Here is a 24,959-nt window from a genome sequence, read left to right on the forward strand (position 1 = left end):
AAGTTTATTTGTAAGAGGAATACTCAGGACACCTTAAATATCTATCACTATGCAATTATTTTCTAAATATATTGACATATTAGATACTATGCAATCTCAAAAAAGAAGGTACATACTGGAAAAGAAAGCAATCCAACACTTTAAGTGGCATTAAAAAGCCAATTTCAGAACAATATGTAAAAGGATTCATTTGGGTATTGTATAAATGTGATATATACATACATGCACATGAATGTGTAGAAAAAGAAATTGAGATGTACATGTCTAAATATGAATCATGATTGTCCTTGAAAGAGGGATTGGGAGTAAGGAAGCAAAAGAGAGGGTTTGATGTATCAGCGTGTGTAAATCTTTTTGTTTGAATCTGTTTGAAATGAGAATGTGTTTATACAATTTTTTCCAGAATAATTTATTGGACCGGTTGACCAATAAATGTTATGTTGCCAACAAGGGCTATGAAGAAATCAAGGTTTACCTCATATGATTTGCTATCCCTGGACACTTTCGATTGAAGGCCATTTCTTGGTCTTTGGGGATTAAATTAAGCTGTACAAGTCATCTAACTTTGAAACAATCTTCAAGTATCGTTTTTAATGCTTTCATTAGAAACATTTTATGCTGTATTTTATGCTGGTTTTCAATGATGCAGGATTAAATAATGTACAGTGCCATCCTTAAGATGTTTTATAATCAAGATATTGATTCATACATAAAAGCTTTCAATGCAATGTGGTAATTACTCCTAAAAAAGGATAAAGTAGGGGAAATAGAGCTTTGTCTGAAGTATTATACTATGGAACAACAGAATATGAAGGAACCCCATTCTCTGCCAGAGTATTTTAAAGAAAGTGAATTTGTTATCAATATTCAAAAATTAGTATGAATTTTAAGTTAAAATCTATATTTCTAGCTTCTTTAAAACTTTCAATAGATCAGGAAACATCATTTTCCCACAAGGCAGAAAATATCTGAAGTTCAATGATTAATGCATTATTTTAGCCAAACAGTTTCCACTTCTAGGTAATTTCCCTCTCTATCTCTTACACATACACACACACCATATTAACACTTATCCCTTCTTAGCACACTTCTCATATAAAGAAAGCTCTTGCCTCTCCAACAGCCACTTTCCTTACTAACGTGACCTTATTGACTCCTATAGATGTTTTGTATGTTGCCATTTATTCCAGATGGCAGAGTGGAAAAAAAATGGCCTATAAAGTTTTGGTGTGGTGGCAGGTTGAAAAGAGATTTCTCCATTTTAATCACTCCTAAAAAAGGAAAAAAAAAAAACCATGCATTAGCTGGAGTTAGAGTCACATTGCAGAAATATCCCCATGTTTCATGTATTAATTGTAACCTTTGTAAAAAAAAACATAAAAGTTATTATGAAATAAATTCATAGCAGAATTCATTTCTTCACAGTAATGCTGTATGTTTTCTACAATGGCTCTTACATTTCAGATGTTCACATGGTGATATGGCTTGACTGTGTCCCCACCCAAATCTCATCTTGAATTGTAGGTCCCATAATTCCCACGTGGCATGGGAGGGACCCAGTGGGAGGTAACTGAATCATGGGGATGGGTCTTTCCCAAGCTGTTCTCATGATAGTGAGTAAGCCTCACAAGATCTGATGGTTTTATAAAGGGGAGTTCCCCTGCACATGCTGCCTTTCCTGCTGCCATGTAAGACGTGACTTTGCTCTTTATTCACCTTCCATCATGATTGTGAGGTCTCCCCAGCCATGTGGAACTGTGAGTCAATTAAACCTCTTCCCTTTATAAATTACCCTGTCTTGGGTTTGTCTTTATTAGCAGTGTGAGAACAGACTAATACACATGGGCTTTTGCTTTGCAGCTTTATCTTATGTGTCTTTCCTCAAACCATTTTTCTACTTAATACAAAGAAAAACTGACAGCTTTTCTGCTTAAAGAGCCCTAGGATCACTTGAGATCTTTTGCACTATGCACAAGGGTACACAGAATAAAATTAAGTTCCTGATTAAAAGAAAGGATTGCATGAGAAACAACCACCAGCCACTAGCTCAAATCAATAGCAGTTTAAACATGCTGCTTAGAATTCCATTCTAGAAGTTACTTGGGGTTTTACTTCTTTAAGTCTATGGAGATATCTTGTAGCCCTTGGTTACTGGCTTAGCTTATGCTCTCCAATCTAGTGGCTTCTTTACAGGATTTTAGTCAAGTGAAGAATGTAGCAGATTTCATTTACTGAATATGGCCTTAATACTGTCTTCCATTCCTTATGCTCTTCAATGCAATTTTGACCCTACTCTTATTGAGAAGTATGTCTGTGTTCTCTCATCTGGAATCTAGGCAGGCTTGTGATCAGAGCAGACATAAAACTGACTTTTAAGAGTAGGTCACAGAAAGGTAATTCATCCTCTTTCTACTTTCTTTGGAGTGTTTGCTTGAGGAATACAGCCATCATACTAGGAGGCACCTCAGGCTACCTAGGAAGGCAATGGGTGGATGTCATAGCTGATATCTCTAGCTGAACTCCTATCAGACTGCCAGCATCATTCATCAAACTTGTAATGCAGACAATTCCAAAAGGGTTTGATATAGTTTAGATATTTTTCTCCATGCAGATCTCAGGTTAAAATGCAATCCCCAATGTTGGAGGTGGGGCCTGGTGAGAGGTGTTTGGATAATCCCTCATGAATGGCTTGGGCCATCACTTTGTTAATAAGTGAGCTCTCACTCTAAGTTCACAAATTATCTGGTCACTTAGAAGTGTGCACTTCCCCTTCGACTCTCACTTGCTCCTGTTTTCACCATGTGACATGAATGTTCCTCCTTCACCTTCTGCCATAACTAAAAGCTCCCAGAGGCTTCGCCAGAATCCAAGCAGATGCCAGCACCATACTTCCTGTAAAGCCTGCAAAACCATAAGCTAATTAAATCTCTTTTCTTTATAAATTACCTGGTCTCCAGTATTTCTTTATAGTGACACAAGAATGGCCTAACAAAGGGTTTTAGCCCCTAGCCATTAAGTCATACCCCAGCCTTTGAGTCTTCCCACCTCTGAGATCCCAGATATTATGAAGCAGATAATACCTGTCCCCACTGTGTCTTGTCCAAATTTTTGTCACAAAGAGTCTGCTATCATAGCAATATAGATGCTTTATGCCACTATGTTTTGGAGTAATTTGTTTTATAAATATAATCAATTGAGTATTGAGTGGTCCCCTTGAATACAAGTAATAGTTTTCATACCTCTTGTATTTTCCACTCTACCAACTCCAGTCTTGACATAAAAGGAGATAGTGGAAAATAGAGAAATGAGAATGCTTTAATGTTAGACAGACCTAAGGTGAAATCTTATTTCTGCCCCTTATGCATTCTAAGGTGTTAGGCAGGTTACTTTGAAACCACCTTTGCGAAGACTGTGATAGAGAAATCTATGTCCTCAAAATTTAGGCATTTCATTTGAATTAGGCATGTTGCATATTGTCTTTGCTAGACGACTTAAGGACAAAAAATTCTTCTGTGACCTTTTTGATAAGGGTTTGACTTGCCTGTTTTATAGCCATTAGATTCTAGGTAAGACCTGTGGACATATGGTGTCAGCTGAGCACCTTACTATGCTGGGAAAAGTCAGACATTGCCTACAGTTCTGTCCTTGTCTTGGGATCTGCAATCTGACATATGGTTAAAATTGCTTATTTACTAGGTTCGTCACAAAAAATAAAAGTTGCTAAGAGTTAACATTGTGACATATGTAATTGAGACTGGTAGGGACATAGTTTTACATGCAAGGAGTATAAGGAAAATGGAATGTGTTTTGGTAAAAGATTATAAGAAGGCATGGGTATATAGTTTTTGTTAAAGGGAAAGTAATTCGGTCTCATTTAGAGATTTTTAAGGATTGTCGTAAGTTAAAAGAATTGTAGAACAAAACCAAAGAAAAAGTAGGTTTGTGAAAAATTGGTATTTTAAAGGAAGTTTTGTGTGCATGAGCAAGTTGGCCAAAACCTAAAGGGAGTTAGTTAGTTTTTCTATAAATTATACATTTAGATAAAAAGCACACTGATACAGGACCAGAATCTGGGCCCATATGTCAGAATAACATGGTTTCCTTGGAGCATTGATCTGCTCTTTAATAGAAAATTGTAAAAAGTTACAAAAGTTTTATAAAAATCTTACCTTACGGTCAAAATGATTAAGAATGGATAGATTTGTTTATAAGGTTTCATTAGAAATTGTATTTAACATTAATAGTACACTAATGCAAAGGAGGAATTTGCATTCCTCTTTTGAACAAGATTGTTGTGTAATATTGAGAGATAAAGAAATATTTTTGTTTGCCTTTCTAGTAAATTGTAGGAAAACAAGGAAAAAACAAGAAAAGAGTGAATAGACAGGTTTACTAGGCCACATGTTGTCTTATTTGGTCTTGTTTGGAAAGCTGAGCCTCCTCTGTTGAAGACAAAAGTTTCTCGCCTTTTGAAATTTTTGAGTTATCACTTCAAATAGATGAAAGATCTGTGATATTACTTTGTGATATCAAATATTAAACTTTTAATATTTGATAAACCTTCCCAAATCAAAATTTCAAGTTATAAATGCAGCCCTTGTTGACATCATTAACATTTAGATACTAGCTTCCCTGAAGTCCAAAAGAGACATTTGGCTTATTTGGTATGTGAAAATCATGGAGGAAGCATTGTCAACTATGAAATGGTGTTTGGTTTTCTTTGGGCTGTATTTGTATAAATATGTTATTAGTGTGCATTCCAGAATTGTGTGAGACTCCTATAATTCTGTTTTTGGTTTTTTGTGTGTTTGTTTTTGTTTTCTTTTTCTTTTTAGAGACAGTGTCTTGCTGTCACCGGATGAGTACAGTGGCATGATTATGGCTCAGTGCAGCCTCAAACTCCTGGCCTCAAGTAATCTTCCTGCCTCAGCCACTTGAGTAGTTGGGACTACAGAGGTGTGCCACCACACCTGGCTCTGGCTCCCATAATTCTGATGTGACTTAGTGTATGTTATCAGTAATAATTATGATTGTTATGTTAAATTATTATATGCCATAAAAATAACAGAATTTCCATGTCAATTGCATCACTAATAATGGCTGTTCTGAGACTTTCATCATCCACAATTGTTTTACTTTGATCCTTTTCAAAGTGTGGTTTTATAATCAGCTGTAGGACTTTAACAGGTACTTTTGAATACAGGTTTCTGATAACTTCAGTAACTGTGTCAGTGGAATAGTGAAAACAAACTTCCAGGACTCTCATGGAGAACTGATGCGTTCATAAATATCAAGAACACAGAACAGGAGTTAGTTGCACAGACTGAACTAATAGAAAACTGAAATAATCATTTTATGACTTTTTGCTTGAAACATTACTGATAGTTTTTGTTTTGTTTTTAAGACTCAAAAAGCTTCTTTACTTTTGAGATATTTACAGCTTTTAAGCTATTGAGTAAATTTTACTCTCGTGGGCAAAATGTAAAATATATTTCTTTTTGTCTACTTAATTTCTCCAGAACTTGGAAACTATTTGTAAGTATTCTTTATTTATGGCAATACAGTTATTTGTATAAGCTCAATAAGCATCTAGTTTCCTTTGTAACAGTATATAATTAGATTTTTTTTTAAACCAAGGCTTTGACTAGAATGACATATATTCAGACTACTTTGAGGAATTGAGGTTGACTTATAAAGCCAATAATATCCCCTTGGGGAAACTGGCCTAATACTTTGTCCTGTACAGGGTTCTGACCTGTGGTGATTAAAAAATGTCATTTTCTGACAGACCCAGGAACCTTAAGTTATGTTGGGACCTTAAGAAGAGAGGAATTCATCCAATTCATACAGGTATCTGCAGGCACAGATAAATCCTTGGCTAGGCTTGGGAGGCTTTTAAAAGGTTTAATCTGAGATTCCTTATGAAAAAGTTCCAGCAAAGCCTATTTAAACAAGCCTATATGGCAAATGATTATTCTGGTTGCATTGTCTGTGAATAATTAGACCAAGAAAAATAAGACTAAAACTGATTTTGCAAATAAACTTGTCCTACTATGATTTGTCTTTGGTAAAAATGGAAAACTGAAGAGAGAAAAATTATGTTTCAGAAAAATACTGTAATATACATATTAATTTTATTTTAACTTTTCATAAGTGATTTTATTATTTATTTGTCATAAAGACTTTTTAAAATTCTTATTTTAGATTTGAGGGTACATGTGAAGGTGTGTTACTTATGTCCCAGGGGTTTGTTGTACATATTATTTTATCACCCAGATATTAAGCCCAGTACCCAGTAGTTATCTTTTCTGCTCCTCTCCCTCCTCCTACCCTCCCCACTCAAGTAAACCCCAGTGTCTGTTGTTTCCTTCTTTGTGTTCATAAGTTCCTATCATTTAGCTCCTACTTATAAGTGAGCATGTGCAATATTTGATTTTCTGTTTCTGTGTTAATTTGCTAAGGATAATAGTATCCAGCTCTATCCATGTTCCCACAAAAGACATGATCTGTTCATTTTTATGGCTGCATAGTATTCCAAGGTGTCTATGTACCACATTTTCTTTATTCAATCTGTCATTGATGGGCATTTAGTTTGAATCCATGTATTTGCTATTGTGAATAGTGTTGCAGTGAACATTCATGGGCATGTGTTTTTATGGTAGAATGGTTTATATTCACATGGGTATATACCCAGTAATAGGATTGCTGGGGCGAATGGTAGCTCTGCTTTTAACTCTTTGAGGAATTGCCATACTGCTTTCCACAATGGTTGAACTAATTTACACTCCCACCAACAATGTATCAGTATTCATTTTTATCTGCAATCTCACCAGCATCTGTTATTTTTTGATTTTTTAATAATAGACATTCTGACTGGTGTGAGATGGTATCTCACCTACAGCCATCTGATCTTTGACAAAGATGACAAAAACAAGCAATGGGGAAAAGGCTCCCTATTCAATAAATGGTGCTGGGATAACTGGATAGCCATATGCAGAAGATTGAAGTTGGTCCTTTTTCTCACACCATATACAAAAATCAACTCAAGATGAATTAAAGACTTAAACGTAAAACCCAACACTATAATGACCCTGGAAGACAACATAGCCAATACCATCTTAGACATAAGAATGGGCAAAGCTTTCATGACAGACAACAAAAGCAATCACAACAAAATCAAAAATTGACAAATGGGACCTAATTAAACTTAAGAGCTTCTGCACAGAAAAAAAACCTGTCAACAGAGTAAACAGAAAACCTACAGAATGGGGGAAAAGTTTAGCAATCTGTGCATCCAACAAAAGTTTATTATCCAGCATCTGTAAGAAACTTAAATGAATTTACAAGAGAAAAACAACCCCATTAAAAAGTGGGCAAAGGACATGAACAAACACTTCTGAAAAGAAGACATATATGTAGCCAAAAAGCATATGAAAAAAAGCTGAATATCAATGATCATTAGAGAAATGCAAGTTAAAACCATACCTATTATTAGATTCCAGCCTTGTCCATTGTTTTTGACTCTCTGCTTATGACTGCATATCTGATTAGTTCTTGAGGATACACACCTGGATGCCTCAAGACTTCAGGTAAGTTCTACACGGACTCCCGAAGCTAAGAATCTCACCCCTTATTTGAGGGCTCATTATTTGTCTTACGGTCCACTCTTCACTTAAGTGCTGTACCAAAGCTGTGCATAACAATATTAATCTTTATCATACAAACCTTAGGACCCCAACCAGGCACCCTGAATACATGCAGACAACTGCAAAGTGATTTCATTTTTCTCACCCCAGGCCCAGTCTCAACCCCAGCTATACTCTCTGTCAGCAGAAAGAAGTTAGAGCATCATCAGCCTTTTCCCATCTCTGTAGCTCCCACCTCAGGATTGAGGTGTGCTGAAACCCAAGAAGGGAATTGAAAATGCCTTTGCAAAGATTATGATGGTGAGAGAAATCTAGCATGGCTGATTCAATCTTGCTTCTATCCTCACAGGCTGGTTGTCTTTGCTCATTCCTGGGTATAGGCCAAGATAACCATGGGAGCAATTTAGTTTACAGTTTAACTTTTAATCAAGGATGATAATAGTCCTTCCCTAAAACTGATCCTCTCCTTGTCCTAAAATTGCCTTTGTACGATTAATAAAAGACCACAAGACTATAATTATGGGAGGGGCCTGAATTCTGCCAAGATGTAGGCATAGTGTTTATAATTCCTTACTACCCAGGAGTCACGTGACCAGAGGTCACAAGATTTGTGACTTCTCCAATTGTTCCTGTAGATATCATCACTACTAAGAACCTGAGATTAGTTTTAATGTTTTTCAGACTGACCGCAACCAGACTTATGACTCATGACCCAACCAGTCCTGTGGCCCGCATCCAGAGGCAGACTCAGTGCACAAGGACTGTTTTCCACATCTCTATGATTGCATCCTCAACCAATCAGCAGCCTCCATTTCCTAGTTTGCTCCCCAAACTATCCTTTAAAAACCCTGACCTCTGAGCCTTTGGGGAGATTGAGTTCAGTGATAACTCCTTCTCCTACATGGCTGGCCTTGTGTTAATTAATCCCTTTGTTTACTGCAATACCATGGTCTCAGTGAATTGTTTTTTTTTTGTGTGCAGCAGGCAGGAAGAACCCGTTTGGCAATTACAATATGGCATCTCTAAATACCTTTATCTTTAAAATAGTGACTCTTAATACTCGCTTCATAGAATTATTATAAAGAGAAAGTGAGACAGAATATTTAAAAAATACTTGTTTTATATTTAGCTCACGGTAAGCACTCAATAACACATGGTTGTTTTACATACTAAATGCTTTTGAATGAATTAACAGATTAGTCAATCAGTGAATTCACTATTGAGGCTACAGTTAAAGTTCTTATCTTACTTCTGCAACTGTGAGCTAAGTTGCTAGTCCTTTTGGTTCTCACTTGAAGGAGAACCTCCTAGGATAAGGCGGAATACTCTTCCCCTGGTGATGCATATAGAACTGGCCTGGCATTTATTCTTCGATACACATTCCAGAACCATTGGATGAGTTTATTTCAAAGGTAACTCATCAATATGCTAAGATGCTAAGCACATTCAGTTTGTCATTTTGTTCTTGTCATTGCTGACAACTTCAAGGGGCACAGGAGAAAGTTTGAGATTATTTACCTGCTAACCTACTATTCCATAAGGCTGTGATCATGTCAGTTGCTTCTAGGGTCTTCCTGAAGTAGCCTTCATTTAAGTGCCATTGAATTTTAGTGTCAAACATGGTGCTCTTGCTAAGAGTTTGCTTTATCTTATGCCTCAGCTAGAATGCTGTAAGAAACTCCTTTTCAATGGCCTAATGTCAGTGAGATGTGACAAAGGATTTGACACCTAACTGCTTCTGAAAGACAGGAACATGTGTCCTATACAGCTGCTAAGCTAAGAAAGAAAAGAAGAAGGGGGGATGGGAGAAGCTGAATCTGAAACATAGCAATGCCCCAAATTGAAACATTCCATGCCAATATAATGCCTCCCTTCTGTGCATGTATGAATGTCAAATGCATACAAAGTACCTGTTTATCTGCTCACAGTCAGTCCATTTTTACAGTCAAGCAGGAACACATTTGCTGACACAGGGAACAAAAATGACATCATCACCTAATGAACTGTTGCAGAATTCATTTGAATGTGGCCATCCTTTTGAAAAGTATGAATCTTTTCAGTGATTAAAGTGATTTAGACAGGAGTAGTTCAGGGTAGACAATATTAATTTAGGAATGAGTCATTATGTTCAGCACCAGTCTGGAACCTAATGAGCTGATTCAAATTCATTTAAATCACTCAGAAAATACATACAGAGGCTGCACAATATACATAATTTGGAACTAAAAGACATTTCCTCTAAAACCCAATATATTTCAATCAGTAGAAATAAAATAAATCCACAGATTTTTTTTCAAATTAGTTGGCTTCTTCAGTTCTGAGGTTTTGAAATTAACTGAGATTGTGGAATCACCTGAATTGAAAGCTTCATTTGCAAAAGAGTGAATAAAAAAGCTAATTAGTAATATTTCATTATTTACTTGAATAAGAGATTTACCAACCAGGATGTACTATCATCTCAACTATTAGAGTTACTTTGGGGATTTTGCTAGCAGTCTTGGTCCTATTGGCAAAAAATTAAGAATGAGAAATAATTTAATAGTTATGAAATTTTATAAGTTATATTTATAAGACTTAATGTGCCAAAATAAAAGAGAAAATGCATCAATTTTAGTAATTTTACACAAGGAATTATATGAGAAATAAATAGAAAAAATAAAACATTTAAAAAAATGTCTTGAGGAGTCATTATTTGCTCTTCTGTATTGAAAAAAAAAATGTGATGCAATGAGAGATTTTCAGATACTAGTTGCTCAGGCTTGGCCATATGTGTTTTGTGGGCTTCTCTTCAATCCCATACATTATACTGATTAAAGTGAACTACCTGTGGGAATTCCAGAATCTTGACCAGAGATTATTTTGCTATTCCAGAGATTATTTTGATAGGGGCATGAAACACCACCCTGGTCAATGGGATATAAATGGAAGTGTTATGAGGACGTCTGGGAAATTGTCTTTATTCTTAAGAAAAAACACATATCTAAAATCCCCCCCACCCACTCCATTTTTTTAGCATATGATGCTTATTAGCTAGGAGTCATTTTATAACCTTGAGGGAAGTTCACAGAGAAGCTGACTGGAAGCTCTAATATCATCAAACCAATCTGTTAACTTGTCCTGAACCTACCCTCCACCTTTGTTTCTTCTTACATAAGTCTGTAAGTTCCTGTTTCTGAAGCCAGTATCTGAAGGGTTTAAAGATTCTGTAGCTGCACATATCCTAAATGGTACCCAGACTTTCATAAATAAGAATTATCCGATCTTCTTCACAGAAATAGTCTACTGCATTGAGCAAATCTTGTAGTCAGGAAGGTTTTCTTCTGTCTAGCTTTGGTATAAAGAACCTCTAAGCTTCTTTCTTTATACTGCAAGATGATTAAAAGAATACTTTTATAAATCAAAATTTAACTTCTGCTGACTTCTAGCTTGTGGTGTTAAGTTACATAAATTTAAAGAAAGCAGTTTTTCTCAGGGTGAAACTAATTGCATTGACCTAGAGATTAACAAGGTGATACTGAGTTTTCTCCAGGCTCAGAAGGAGAGATCAGCTATTGCTGGGATGCTAATACCCTTCTCTATTCTCCTACGGGGTCTAAAATTTATCTTCCACTCATGAAAAGATAATTCCCTTATTTTAAATATGCAGATAAGATTATTTACCCTGATGAGTGATGGAAAGATTAGAAGGGATGTGTATGTAATGTCTAGGACAATTTCTGCCTGCTAGCTATTTAGTAGAGAATGGCTTTTACCACTATAAGTGAGTTTGCTAAAGTCTTTGGAGGTGAGAAAATGCCAAATTAACTTCACTCCTCTACCCGACTAAGCTCAACACTCTCCTAGGAATATGTCCTTTGTATAGGAGTCTTGGTTTGGTTAAGGAACAAGACCTAGTGTTTCAACATTATTGTACTAAAATATAGAATTACATTAGAGTGGCTTAAATTCAGAGAGTTCTTTCTCTTAAATAACATTTAGCCTTTGACACAGGACATGTGATCTAAGGAAGATTCCTATAAGCAAAATATGAGTCAAAGAGAGTGTGTAGTTTAAATTGCAATAGACAATGCCAAATTTCCAAGCAAAATTTATACTCTTACCATATTGGATGGCTGAGTTTTTCCACATGTCTACCAGCACTTGTATAATCAACATTTTGTCAGTCTGTTTGGTTAAAAGTGCTGTCTCATTGTTATTTAATATATATTTTTAAAGTTGTGAATGCATTAAAATGTTTAAATATTTATTATATATTATAAAAATATCTTTTATTTTTCTTATTTTCTGTAAAATTTCTTCTGAAATTCTTTCCCTCCTTTTTTTCCTAAATGGGATTTGTTTCTTTTCTTATAATGTCAAGGAGTATGTTTGATTATAAATATAAAACTGGAATTAATCCTGTGTAAGGTATGTGTGCTAAAAACTACAATTTTCCCTGTTTATCATTGGTCTTTTGACTTTATGTTTGTTACCTTTTAAAACAAATATAGTCATCTTCACTTTCTCATTTTGTTATGGCTCTGAGTTCTCACACATTTTCTTCTGTTTTCAGCCTTTCATATATCTTCGTTTATAACATTTTATTTTGGAAGTATGGTAAATTGACTTTAATTATTCTCCATTTTTATGCCTCAGTTTGTTAATTCGTCCATTTTCTTTCATTGATTTGAGGTACAAATCTCATTTTATGCTATATCTTTATTTGAATCTATTTCTGTACTTTCTGTTTTACTGAATGTATTCCTGAAATATTAACAAACTCTTTTAACTGAAATATTTTATACTTGACAGGATGTATCCTTGCTCCTGGTTCTTCTTACTTATTCCAGTTTTTATATTTAATATACATTGAGTTTTAATAGTTAAAGATCAAATTTATTGATTAACTTAGTTTTAATTGCTCCTTTAAAAATATGAATTCCATCTAGCTTCAAATTAAGTATGTTATGCAATCTATTCAAATATTCTTCATTTGCCTTAAGAGTCTTAAAATCATCTTCATATAAATTCTAGAAGTTTTTTGTGAATTATTTATGTCTTTGTAACCAGCCAACACATTGAATTCCCCTCTTAGATCTAATTGCTTATTAGTTGCATCTCTGGAGTATTTAAATAAATGATCATAGTAATTTTCAAATATAGATGATTTCACCTTTTTTATCTTCATTTATTACTTTGAAAATTAAGTCAGTAAATACGTATTGAATTAGAGACCAATCATGACCCTAATGGAACTTAAATTCTAGCAGAACTTGCTTTTTTTTTTTTTTCTTGTATAATTGCATTGGAGCACACTCCTGGAAGCTCTTCAAAGCTCTTCACTGTTAATGGTGATAAAATGTTTACTTGTTATGTTGCTTATTTAACAGGAATGCTCCCGTTACATAATGACAAGCATGTTGCCAACTTTTATTTTAGAATATATATATCTTGGTTTGACATATATACTTACCGTGTTAAAATAGCAACTGTTACTTTTTTAAAAAAGAGTTTTCATCAAGAACTGATATCAAATTTAATCAAATAACTTTCTACATCTATGGAGATAATTGCTTTTTTCCTCTTTAAAACACTTTTAATTGGTGTCATAGCTTAATAGACATCTTAAAATTGAATAGTTTGTAGTCTCTTGAAAAGAAAGTACAATCTCTGCTTACAGATACTATACATATATATAGTTTAACCAGCCATCTGTTGTTTAAATCCTTTGTGTCTTAAATTGACTGAATTAGCTGAGTTTGGTTAATCTTGCTAGCAATTTGTAGAAGAAACTCAAATAATCCACAGTACAAAGCTTTGCATATTCTAGGTCCTTATTATTTATTTATTTATTTATTTATTTATTTATTTATTTATTTTTGAGACGGAGTCTTGCTCTGTTGCCCAGGCTGCAGTGCAGTGGCGCAATGTTGGCTCACTGCAACCTCCACCTCCCGAGTTCAAGTGATTCTCCTGGCTCAGCCTCTCAAGTAGCTGGGATTACTGGTGCGTGCCACCACACCCAGCTACGTTTTGTATTTTTTTTTTTTTTTTTTTTTTTTTTAGTAGAGATTGTGTTTCACCATGTTGGCCAGGCTGGTCTCAAACTCCTGACCTTATGATCTGCCTGCCTTGGCATCTCAAAGTGCTGGGATTACACATGAGCCACCACACCTGGCCTGGTCCTTATTTTGAAATACAATCTTATCTGGCACCTAACTCATTCCTACCCCCAATAACAATGTAAATGTGACTTCTCCTCACATTTTTATGTATATCTATTTTCAAGTTTTGTTTTTTTAAAGCAAAGTTGGTTTGTTTGTTGCTGTTGTTAAAAATTGGGATTCTCAGTCTACCACTCACTCATGATCTGGTTTGTTAAATGTCATATGTTTATTTTTCACTGCATAGCTAATTGGGGCATTCAGGCTAAGAATAATACAGAAACTTTTGATTGAAGGATGTAAGGTTTGCACTATTGGATTACTTCCTGTTCCTCTAATGGGTTGGTTTCTTAGCAACCTAATTTTGGATTTCCTTTGTGATTTCCTTAACATTTTTTTTTTTTTCTGGTGACTTTATCTCACCACCCCACCAAAAACCGAACTAAAACGAAATAAAACCCCAACGATGATTCTGAAATATATTTTAGTCTATGTATGATATCATCTGTCTCAAGTGTGTATTTATATAAGCATATTTCACTGTATAGTATTATATTTATTTTGTTTTTAACTCAGATGTATTTTATCATATTTCTTTTGTTTTTAACTCAAATTAATTTAGTTATCAGAAGCTTGTAAATGTCAGTTCTGCAAATACTGTCCAAAATAATATAATCTTATCTTTGTATTAATTGTCTAATGAATTAGGTAGTGCAATCTATATTCTTAACACAACTTGGCACAAAGAATCAATTTCAGGGCTTTACGCAGTTCCATAGCAGTGTTTACTTCAGGTCTATCAGCATTTCTTTCTAAAACAAATTAATTTCCTGTATCTTTATTATGAGGATAAAACAAATTCATTCTTCTCAGAGTCTCCTTTTCAGTGTGATAAGCCTTAGCATAGTAATGTTTCTCATTCTCTGAACTGCACACTGTGAGGGACTTTAGAGATCATTTGAATTCTTCTGTTTTGGGTATGGGATTTGTAACGTTTTGATAGTAAAACTTGGATTGGATTGTCTGGAAGATGTCTACATATGTCCTCTATTCTCTCACTAAGTATTCTGGGGGAAGAATCAGGAAATAAGACAAGAGTTACTCTTATCTAGGATAACAATGTAACTAGCAATTGCATTGTAATCTACCATCTCTTGACCTCAGTTTTGTTATTTGTGTAACAAGGCAGTTGAATAATGATTTTTTTTTTTTCCTCTGGGGGCCATGACCACAGATTGGAGGCTTAGACTGATTGGAATTGGTTGGTCCAGATTTGAATAACATTTCCTGTTCACGCAGTTATGGTCCATGCTAGACCTCCTATAGGCTCCAGGTCTGCTAGAGGATTCCTAAAAGTCTTCAACATTTTAATAATCTTCACTTTTTACCAAGCATACCACTCAAATTGCTTTTCAACAAATGCCTATATTGATATTAGGTTAAAAACAGTTTCATCATTCAATTTGTACTTTTTAAAATGTCAAGCATTTGAAAAGACCTGCTTTTCAGAATGACAGCTTTTGAAGAATGGCATTTTGTAATCATTTACAAAACGTGTGTGTGTATGCCTGTGTGTGTGGCAATTTCTGCAATGCCAAAGAAGGTTATCATTCATCAAATACATCATGTTCAACTTGTCTTTGTCAACCTAAAAGGAAGAAGCTGAGCCAAAATTAAAACAAAGTATATGAGAGTTCACGTGGGCCAAGCATGAGTGGTGCAACCTGGGAGCATACATTCAAGTTGCTCTGAATATATAATCTCATTAGCAGCAATTGTAAATGAATTTTTAAAGAGAAAGAAGAGGCAACTCCCTAAGTTATTTACCAAAAATTTCCATTGAAATGACATAAACTGTTGATTGGTTATACATTGTTTGTTTCACAAATTCCAGGAACGTGAAGATAATGGGTCAGGCCACTAGTCAGTAACAAATGACTCTTAACAATTGCTACCAGTCGTGAGTGGGTGGAGTGAGGACATGACTAAAATCCCATACTTCTGTCATAGCATATGAAGTTTGATTTCACAGGATTTCCTCAGCTCTGAAATAGAGGTCACTAACTATGTGATCAACTTTTATTTTCATATAACTTTAAAACTCTTTTTTTGCTGGGCTGAGATGATTAATGATACAAAAGTGGATTTTGAAGAAATAGCTACTTCTGTGTGTAAGTTTATGAGCATTTTATAATAATGGAAGGGGATCACTTCATAGCAAAATGGAGACTTGGTCCCACATTTACCTTCCTTGTCTTCCAATGCTATCTGAAATGACCCAACAAATAGAGGACAACAAATAAGCAAGAAGCTTTTCGGTATTTCTGGGAGGTATTGTGCAGTTGTGATAGGATGGACAGAGTTTGGAGCGGCAGCAATTTCACACCTGCAGAAGTAAAGCCCATCTGGGAAGCAGTGATAAGATGATAAGCAGAGCTACAGACCTCGGCAAACTCAAGTCAAGAGAGAAAGGGAACAAATCTGGGCTGTCAAAGGATATCATCAGATTTTCCTATGCTATTCACCAATCCTTTCTTGACTTGATGATGGCCAAGGAAAAAGTAACTTCTCTCTTTTTTTTTTTCCCTTGAGATAGAGTCTCACTCTGTTGCCAAGGCTGGAGTGCAATGGCTTGGCCTTGGCTCACTGCAACCTCTGCCTCCCAGGTTCAAGCAATTCTCCTGCCTCAGCCTCCTGAGTAGCTGGGACTGCAGGCGTGTGCCACCACACCCGGCTAATTTTTGTATTTTTAGTAGAGACAGGGTTTCACCATGTTGGCCAGGCTGGTCTTGAACTCCTGACCTCGTGATCCACCTGCCTTGGCATCCCAATGTGCTGGGATTACAGATATGAACCACCATGCCTGCCTGGCAAAAATAACTTCTAATGATGTCATGGGTGCATCACTAACTCTTTGATGCCAGAAAAACTGAATGCAAGTGAAAGAGGTACAGAGAGCAAGAAAGTTACAGCCAATGTGTGGCTTTCAGTTAGGACAGAGAAGGGGGCAGGTTCAGACCCACTTGATGTGGGTAGATTTTAACCCAACTTGTACTAGCAATAGCTGAGGAGCTGTTAGCTTTAGTAAACGCATCCAGCTTCACTAACATGGGAGCCCGCTAGATAAAGCAAAAATATTCGCATAGGTATTACAGAGAAAGGAAAGGCTGACCAGTTGGGGGAAAGACATGGCTGTTCACTTGGTGTTTGGTGAGAACAAGGAATGAAGTTGTTTCCTAAGAAATTATTTTGGCAATGGCTTCCTGCCTCTCACAGGCCACTAAATTTCTTAATATGCAAAATATAGCTATGAAGATAAAAGCATGAGAAAATGTCTAACATGGACAAAACAGAACTGCAATTTCCAATACTGTACAGCCAAATAATACTTTCTATAAGTTGCAAACAAAAATGAAAATACATGGCCAGATATAGGAAAATAACTCTAAAGAAAAGAAAAAGTGTAAGAATCAGAGCATAGAATAAAAAGATATACTCTAATGAATTTTTAAAAGACAGTTTAATTCTTAGATTGACCATATTTAAAATAATATTGAACCATTTAACAAGTATAAATTCGGATCAGGACAAAATTAAATTTAAAAAGAGTATAGGTAAGTAATAAGAATGTTTCTGAATTGAAGAAAGAATAAAATTTTAAGATCTAAAAGGCATATCACATTCTAGCAACATTTGTGCACAATCAATACATAAACAAATGTTTAACAATTGAATTTTTAAAGCAATGAACAAGTTATTTAGGAAAAAGGAAGTCAAATGCAATTTGTAGTGGGATTGCGACTGGGGGAGCAGCCTGTGCAAATTTGGGCCGGCCTCAAATCCAATGTTAGATGTAGCCGAGTGAGGCTCACCATATTCTAAGACACTGGTTTGATAACTAGTTGAACTTTGAACCACCTGAGGAGTTATTGAGAAAACAAACACAAACAAAAATCAATTAGTGTGTGTTCCTCAGTTCCATAGATTCTGGTTTAATTGTTCTGGGGTATAACCTGGGCTTTTAAAACTCCCTGGTTGATTCTAACATGTAGCTCAGTTTGAGAAATAGTTTCAAGGCGAACCATGTGAAAAGCATATTATACATAGTTAAGTTGTGATTCACATATAACATTGTCAGGTAATTTTCTTCAAATCAAAACAGCTCAAAAACACAGCAACAAGGTAAATTATGATACACACACACACACACACCCACACACATGCACACATACACATGCACAAATTAGCATAGATGTCCACTCATCAAGAGTTGAGAGAAAAACACTTGGTAAACATGGCTGAGAATCACTGCAATACAATGTATAACTAGTAAGAAATCAATTCTGCAATATGTTATTTAATAATCACAAATTATTATATTATCTCTACAACATAAATTTGAACAATAATATAAAAACAACAACAAAAATTCTCAAAGTGGACAGGAGAAAGGAGAAAAAAGGTAATTGAGCTGGTTTTCATATCTTCCTTACCCAAAAGTTAATAGATAATATTTACATTGAATAGAAGAAAGAAACAGAGGTTTAGGTATATTATATAAACTAATAAGAGGAACCTACAGAAAACAGTAGTAACAATAACAAAAAACTGAAAGTAAGACGATAACCACATAAGACCAATAAATTAAAAAAGAGAAAAGAGAGACTGATGTGATTGTGCTAATTTTCTCAGCTCTCCTAATGAAGACTATGTATCCTGTCTACTAAATTAGAAACTAGGTGGTTAAAAACATTCCCATTAAAATAGCAACGATTAGAAGTTCTAAAAGGAATCTGTATGTTACAAATCAGCAGGAAGAAAATTGTTTATTCAAACAAAAGCATACCGTATAAACTGGAGAAAAAATTATATGGTGAAATGATAGAGAGCAATGTAAGCATAAAAGTGATTTTAAAAGAAGAAATAAAGGCAGAATTAATTCAAAATATAATAGAAATATTATATTAATATAAATGGAAAATTTGTACTCATTAAAATAACAAAATTCTAATAGATCAAAATTTTAAACTAACCCCATATATTGAATAAATATATCTTAGAAATTTCAAGATTAAAAGAATAATTTTAATTTTTAAAAGTTAATTTTAAAAAATACTTGCTTGACATATTAAACAAGATAGTTGGTATATGATAAACAGTCAATTAAGTTTATTTGGGGCATAAAATATCAAATAAAATAAAAATGGAGGCCAGGTGCAGTGGCTAACGCCTATAATTCCGAGCACTTTGGGAGGCCAAGGCAGGTGGATCACCTGAGGTCAGATGTTGGAGACCAGCCTGGTCAACATGGTGAAACCCTCTTCTCTACTAAAAATACAAAAATTTGCTGGGCATGGTGGCCTGCACCTGTAATCCCAGCTGCTCAGGAGGCTGAGGCAGGAGAATTACTTGGACCTGGGAGCTGGAGGTTGCAGTGAGCTGAGATTATACCACAGCACTCCGGCCTGAGCAACAAGAGTGAAACTCTGTCTCAAAAACAAAAAAACAAACAAACAAAAAAACCAAACACACCAAAGAAGAAACAAAATAAAAATAGATAATGGAAAATGATAAAAAATAAAGGTAATATATACAACTTGGACCCATCTATCATCATCACAGTGTATATTGATTTAAATAAATAACTCAGGTATCTCAGATATTGCAAGGATAAATTGACAGAAACACAATGGAAGCATCCACTCATAGCATATTATATGTATCATGAAAATAAGATGTAGATTGTCTGAATACAATAACTAATAAGGTTGATTAGTGGATATATTTGAAAATGTTATACTTTAATGAAAGCTTTTTTTTTAGCTACTCACAAGGAATTTACGAACTTATTCCTATAGAAAGCCTTAAAACAAACCTTAGTAATCCAGCCTAATGAAATGCAGTAAGAAAATAAATTGGCAACCCAAAAAGGACCAGCTATAAAACCATAAATATCTGTGAAGGTAAAAATGAAAACAAAAAATAAGTATGTTAACCTTAAATAATAAGATTCAGAAAATATGATCAAGTTTAGAGTTTATTGAAGGGCAAAGCTTGAGGGTAATCACCCGTGAAGCACCAACCTCAAATTGGGTCATGTTCCAAAATAAAGAAGTTAAGGTTTCACTTATATAGGCAGAGACAGATAAATTTTAGCAGGATTACAACATTTCCCACACAAGACCAGTGCATGTTACAGCAATTCTATTGGTTACACGTTGCTACATTTCAAGAAAGATAACTTTATTACTCTGTGAGGACAGTAGTTATCAGAAGGGGTATCATCTCTGGTACCATTTGGTCTTCCTAATTATTTGCAGCACAAAAGGCAGAAGTTGCAGCTACACGCCACGTGACTCAGGCCACATAGCCACATTTCTCACAAGGCTTCCAATAATTTAAAGTTTCAACAGCTTTACATTTGAAATATTTAATTTCAGAAGTGTGTATCTTTTGCCAAAGATAAAAACAGAAACCACAGAAAGATATAATCATAACATGTTTGCTGTGTATATTCTCAGAAATGTGAATATTACAATCTTTTGACATATATGTATGTATGTATTTTTTATAAACAAGTTTTTAGTATTAGCCTAGAAAAGAAAGCTGATCTTGGTTCCTGAGACTGAGATTTATAGCAACCAGTGATATTTAGGCAAAGCACTTCCAGTATCCCTTCCAGGGCTTCGCTAAGTCTTTTCTGCACCTCTCAAAACTCCAAGTTTCACTGATTTTCAAATTCCTCCCCTTTGGACACTAGTTTTCTGCTGTTTTTCACACTTTGCTTTAATGTCACAGTGGTTTGCCTCACTTTTTTTCAAGTTCTGTTTTACCTTTTAAGGCACTGAGCTAAGAGTTTCTCTTTACCGCATACTTAAAAAATGGATAGTTTAGAATAATAGACAATTTCCATAAGTACCATTTAACCTTACAGCACTTATAGTTAGACAGTATCATATGGTTAAAAATAGGCATTATTAATAAATATTCCCTGGTCACATAAATTTACAAATTGAGCACATGTCTTCCTGAGAAACATGACAGAATCTGCAAATTGCATATAATTCCTGAGGACTACTTTATGTTGGGATAATATGTGTGGTATTTTATGTTTATTTAACAGGTATACAATTAATGTTTTCATATATTAAAAATACTAACCACTGAGAGGGAAATAAAATTTTACTAAAGTCTTTCCTTTAACCCCATTCATTAGGTAACAAAATACCAAAAATATTTCTGGCTTTAGTTTTTCTTTGTTTAACATTTTAAGATTATGCTATATATATATATATATATATATATATATATCTTCATTCCTGATTATTGTTTTCTAGACAAGCTTTACAGTCTCCCTGCTTTAGAAAACATTCATGTGTTGCTACCCACCTTCCCATTTTCTCCCTTCTAACCTCTAATCCCAATATTGTTGGATATATTACTATTATTTTCAGAGACTGACACTTCTAGTGTTAAATTCTAAATTTAATATTTATTTCTTGATTTATCAAGCTTTGAAAATACCTACTAATTTTGTGCTATTAGAGAATGGAATAAGGACTTTATTTCTTTCATCTCTCTTCCCCCTTCCTATTACTATAAATATTGTATTTTACATTTACAAGGTTTATGGAACATACATTCTATTTCATTAAATAGCATTGAATTATTTGTGGTTTGTCGGTATTTTGATTTTCAAAAGAGAAAGCAATAATAGTATTCATAATATTATGATTATGTGCATGTACATCACATTCGTACAATAATGAAATTGCGTAGTTGAAACCATGTAAAAGAAAATGCAGTCTCATATCTTACAAAATTTCAAATTGTATATGTATTTCAGTGTGTTAGAGTGTATGAATTGTGTATGTATTTCAGTATGTTAGATTACACTTTATTTTTTGCTAGCATTCCCATTCTGCATTATGCTCAATTGTCATTGTTTATTTTAGCTCATGTTACCCCTGAGTTAAATTACTTTTAATTTCATTGAAATTACATCCTGATGAATATGTTTTTAAAATGTACTTGGCCAGGCATGGTGGCTCATGCCTATAATCCTAACACTTTGGGAGGCCGACATGGGCAGATCATGAGGTCAGGAGATCGAGACCATCCTGGCTAACACGGTAAAACCCGTCTCTACTAAAAATACAAAAATTAGCCAGGCGTACATGGGCAGATCATGAGGTCAGGAGATCGAGACCATCCTGGCTAACACGGTAAAACCCGTCTCTACTAAAAATACAAAAATTAGCCAGGCGTGGCTGAGGCAGGAGAATCACTTGAACCTGGGAAATGGAGGTTGCAGTGAGCCAAGATCACGCCACTGCACTCCAGCCTGGGCAACAGAGTGAGACTCTGTCTCAAAACAAATCAAAACAAAAAAAATGTACTTAGAGAATAATGAATGTTGTAACCTTTTTCATAAATAAAACATCTTTATTTTGCCCTCATATTTGATTGGGGATGAAACTCTAGGTTTACAGGTGATTTTTTTCCCCCTCAGAATTGAGGACTTTTAAAATTATTTTCTGTATTCAGTGTTGTTAAGACAGTGTACGGCTGTTTCTATAATGTTTTCTGTGTAAATAACTTTCTGTTCTTATTTAAAAGCTTTTAGAATTTTCTTTTTATCTTTGAGGAAATGGAAATTGAATATGTGTACATATGGATAATACTTCATTAGTCCTGCTTTCCATTCAACATGCCACCTCAATTAAATAACTGTTTCTTCATTTCCAAACACTTATTTTCTATTTTTTTTATTATTTCTTCTCCTCATTTATTTTTGCTCCCTTCCATTTAGAATTTCCATTAGATGGATGATGGATTACTTGGATATTTCCCTTCGTATCTCTAAATTTCTGTTGCAGGTGATCTAGTTATAAAGTCAGATAAAACCCGTATAGTTACAAAATCATTTTATTTTCCATTGGAATACAGTAAAGCATAATTTCCCAGCACCTGTTTCGTGTAGTTAGGATCCATATGACCAGTTCTGGCCAAAAGTAAGCTAACTGGGGTCATGTGTGTCCCTTTCAGTACAAGTTGGTGTAAGTAGGTAGTGGTCTATCTCATTTGTCTTTTCCTTTCATATTTGAAGGCTGACAGATGCCAATGCACCTTGGAAGCCAAAAGATGTTGAATGAAAGATGAAAAACGATTTGATTTCTGATTCAGTACTTAAAGAAGAGCTTTCCAGAAGTGCTCACTGACTTTTAGCAAGGGATGAATTTTAGGTAAAGTGGTTTTATATAGCAGCTAGTTTAAATTACCTTAGCAAGTACTTCTTGCCTTGGTAATCTGGATTCTGGGAACATGACTGAATTTATATTCCAGATAAATAATTCAGATGTCTACTCTAAAAATGTATTTATGCAACCCATGTGTTAATTATCTTAAATGATTTTGGCAACTATAATACTAGTTTTAAAAATGTTTTCCTTATTTTCTGTTTGCTATTTCTCATTTCACTATTCCTACTTTTTATGTCTGCAATATCTCCTAGCATCTATCAAGTTAAGATTTTGTTCTTTGAATTATTTTATTGTTTTATTTAGCAATTATGATTCTGTTTATTCATCCTGGTCCCTCTCTCTTATTTATGTTCTTCTCTATGATTTCAATTTTTGACTATAAAAATACCCCATTCCTAAGACATACTGAAATACAAATTAACTTAGATTAGATTAAAATGATTGAGGAAAAATACCCAATTGTTTGGCATGAACACTTCTCTGTCAGATTTCCCTTACTCTTTACATTTGTTAACATCAACTTTTTTCTTTTTTTTAACATTTGATCATTCGACATTTGTTGAATATTTTTGTCTTTGTATTTGTTGATTCAGCTCTGAACATTTGTGGACTCAGCTCGTAAATATTACGTCTGGGCTGAAATTCAATGTGATTTTCCTTTAAAGGTAATCTTGTCGACTATTTACCTTCTAACTATTTGAAAACTTGAATTGCACTCCTTTCTGTTTATAATTGTTTTTGTTTCATACTTAAAATAACTTTTTGCCATTACAGTGCAATTTGAGGAAAACAAGAAGGCAGATGTTTTGCCATTGAGCCAGAATTAAGGTAAGAAATACGTGGCAGCATTTTGCATGATTAGAGTTGGACCCTATATTTATTTTAAAATATGATATTTTGTACCATATGAATTTTGCATTATTTTTGATAATTTAAAATATCACAGTAAGGAATTGTATTAAGATATTAATCAGCTTGATTAATAAGATTTTACTACTTTCTTAAACTCTATACATGATATACATACCTCATTGGCTTGAGCCTGGTTCTGGTCCTGATGTGCTATCATGAATCATACAGTAGGAGAATATTCAATAAAAAACAAAATACTGCAGAATGTATATTTCAGTGAGTGGGAGGTAGATGGTAGAGATTCTGTTTTGCAATTGTTAATAAAAACCCTATATTTGCTACTAGAATGTGTGGCCTAGAGAACAGAGATTACCTTTGCATTTCTGCAAATAAAATTCCCATAAGTAAGAATAGCAAGTTGGTCAGAATTTGCTATTATTGCTACAATGTGAAAGATGGATTAAAATATTAAAGGGTTTAAACTCAATGACATTGCATGTGAAGATAAGCTTAATATTCTCAAGTCGATCTAATATTCCTCAACATTTATTAAGAGAACACACATGTTTAATTAGTGCCTCGAAGATTCAGAGAACTAGAATGTCCAAGGGCCTCAGAAAATCCTCAAGTTTAAGTTAGAATTGTGTAGAAGCTGAGACAAGTTATTCAGGGCACCTGGATACGAGTTTATGCACAATTTATCCAACTGTCTTTAAAACTTTTCATTTAATGAGGCATATTATAGGGAGAAAAATGACCAGGAAATGTATGATATATTTGGAGAAGGTAGCAATCCAATTTATAAATTCCCATCTTCCAACCATCTGGAGGTGCCAGATTGGCAGGGTTTCTCGTCAGCATTCTGTATATTATGCATGCTTCACAAAGCAAGAAAGGGAATCACTCAGCATTCTCAAATTCTCGAAGGATTCCTTTAAAAGGTTGATAACCAGTCTGCAATATATTTTTTAAAATAGCTATTTGCTATTATGCTTTGTTTAAGAGAAGAACTGGGGATTCACATTATAAATTGCATTCCCTATAGATAATACCAA

At 34.4% G+C, this 24,959-nt stretch overlaps 1 long non-coding RNA gene across 1 annotated transcript in view; it reads left to right on the forward strand.

The window, feature by feature from the left end:
• The window catches only part of LOC134739125 (uncharacterized), a 542,148-nt gene that overhangs the window by 69,705 nt on the left and 447,484 nt on the right, over positions 1 to 24,959 (forward strand). The window contains exon 2 of the long non-coding RNA XR_010125634.1: positions 23,827 to 23,880. This is a non-coding gene — a long non-coding RNA (uncharacterized LOC134739125). The remainder of the gene's footprint in view (positions 1 to 23,826; positions 23,881 to 24,959) is intronic.

The sequence above is a fragment of the Pongo pygmaeus genome, chromosome 2 (genome assembly GCF_028885625.2).
Source record: "Pongo pygmaeus isolate AG05252 chromosome 2, NHGRI_mPonPyg2-v2.0_pri, whole genome shotgun sequence".
Taxonomy (NCBI): Eukaryota; Metazoa; Chordata; class Mammalia; order Primates; family Hominidae; genus Pongo; species Pongo pygmaeus.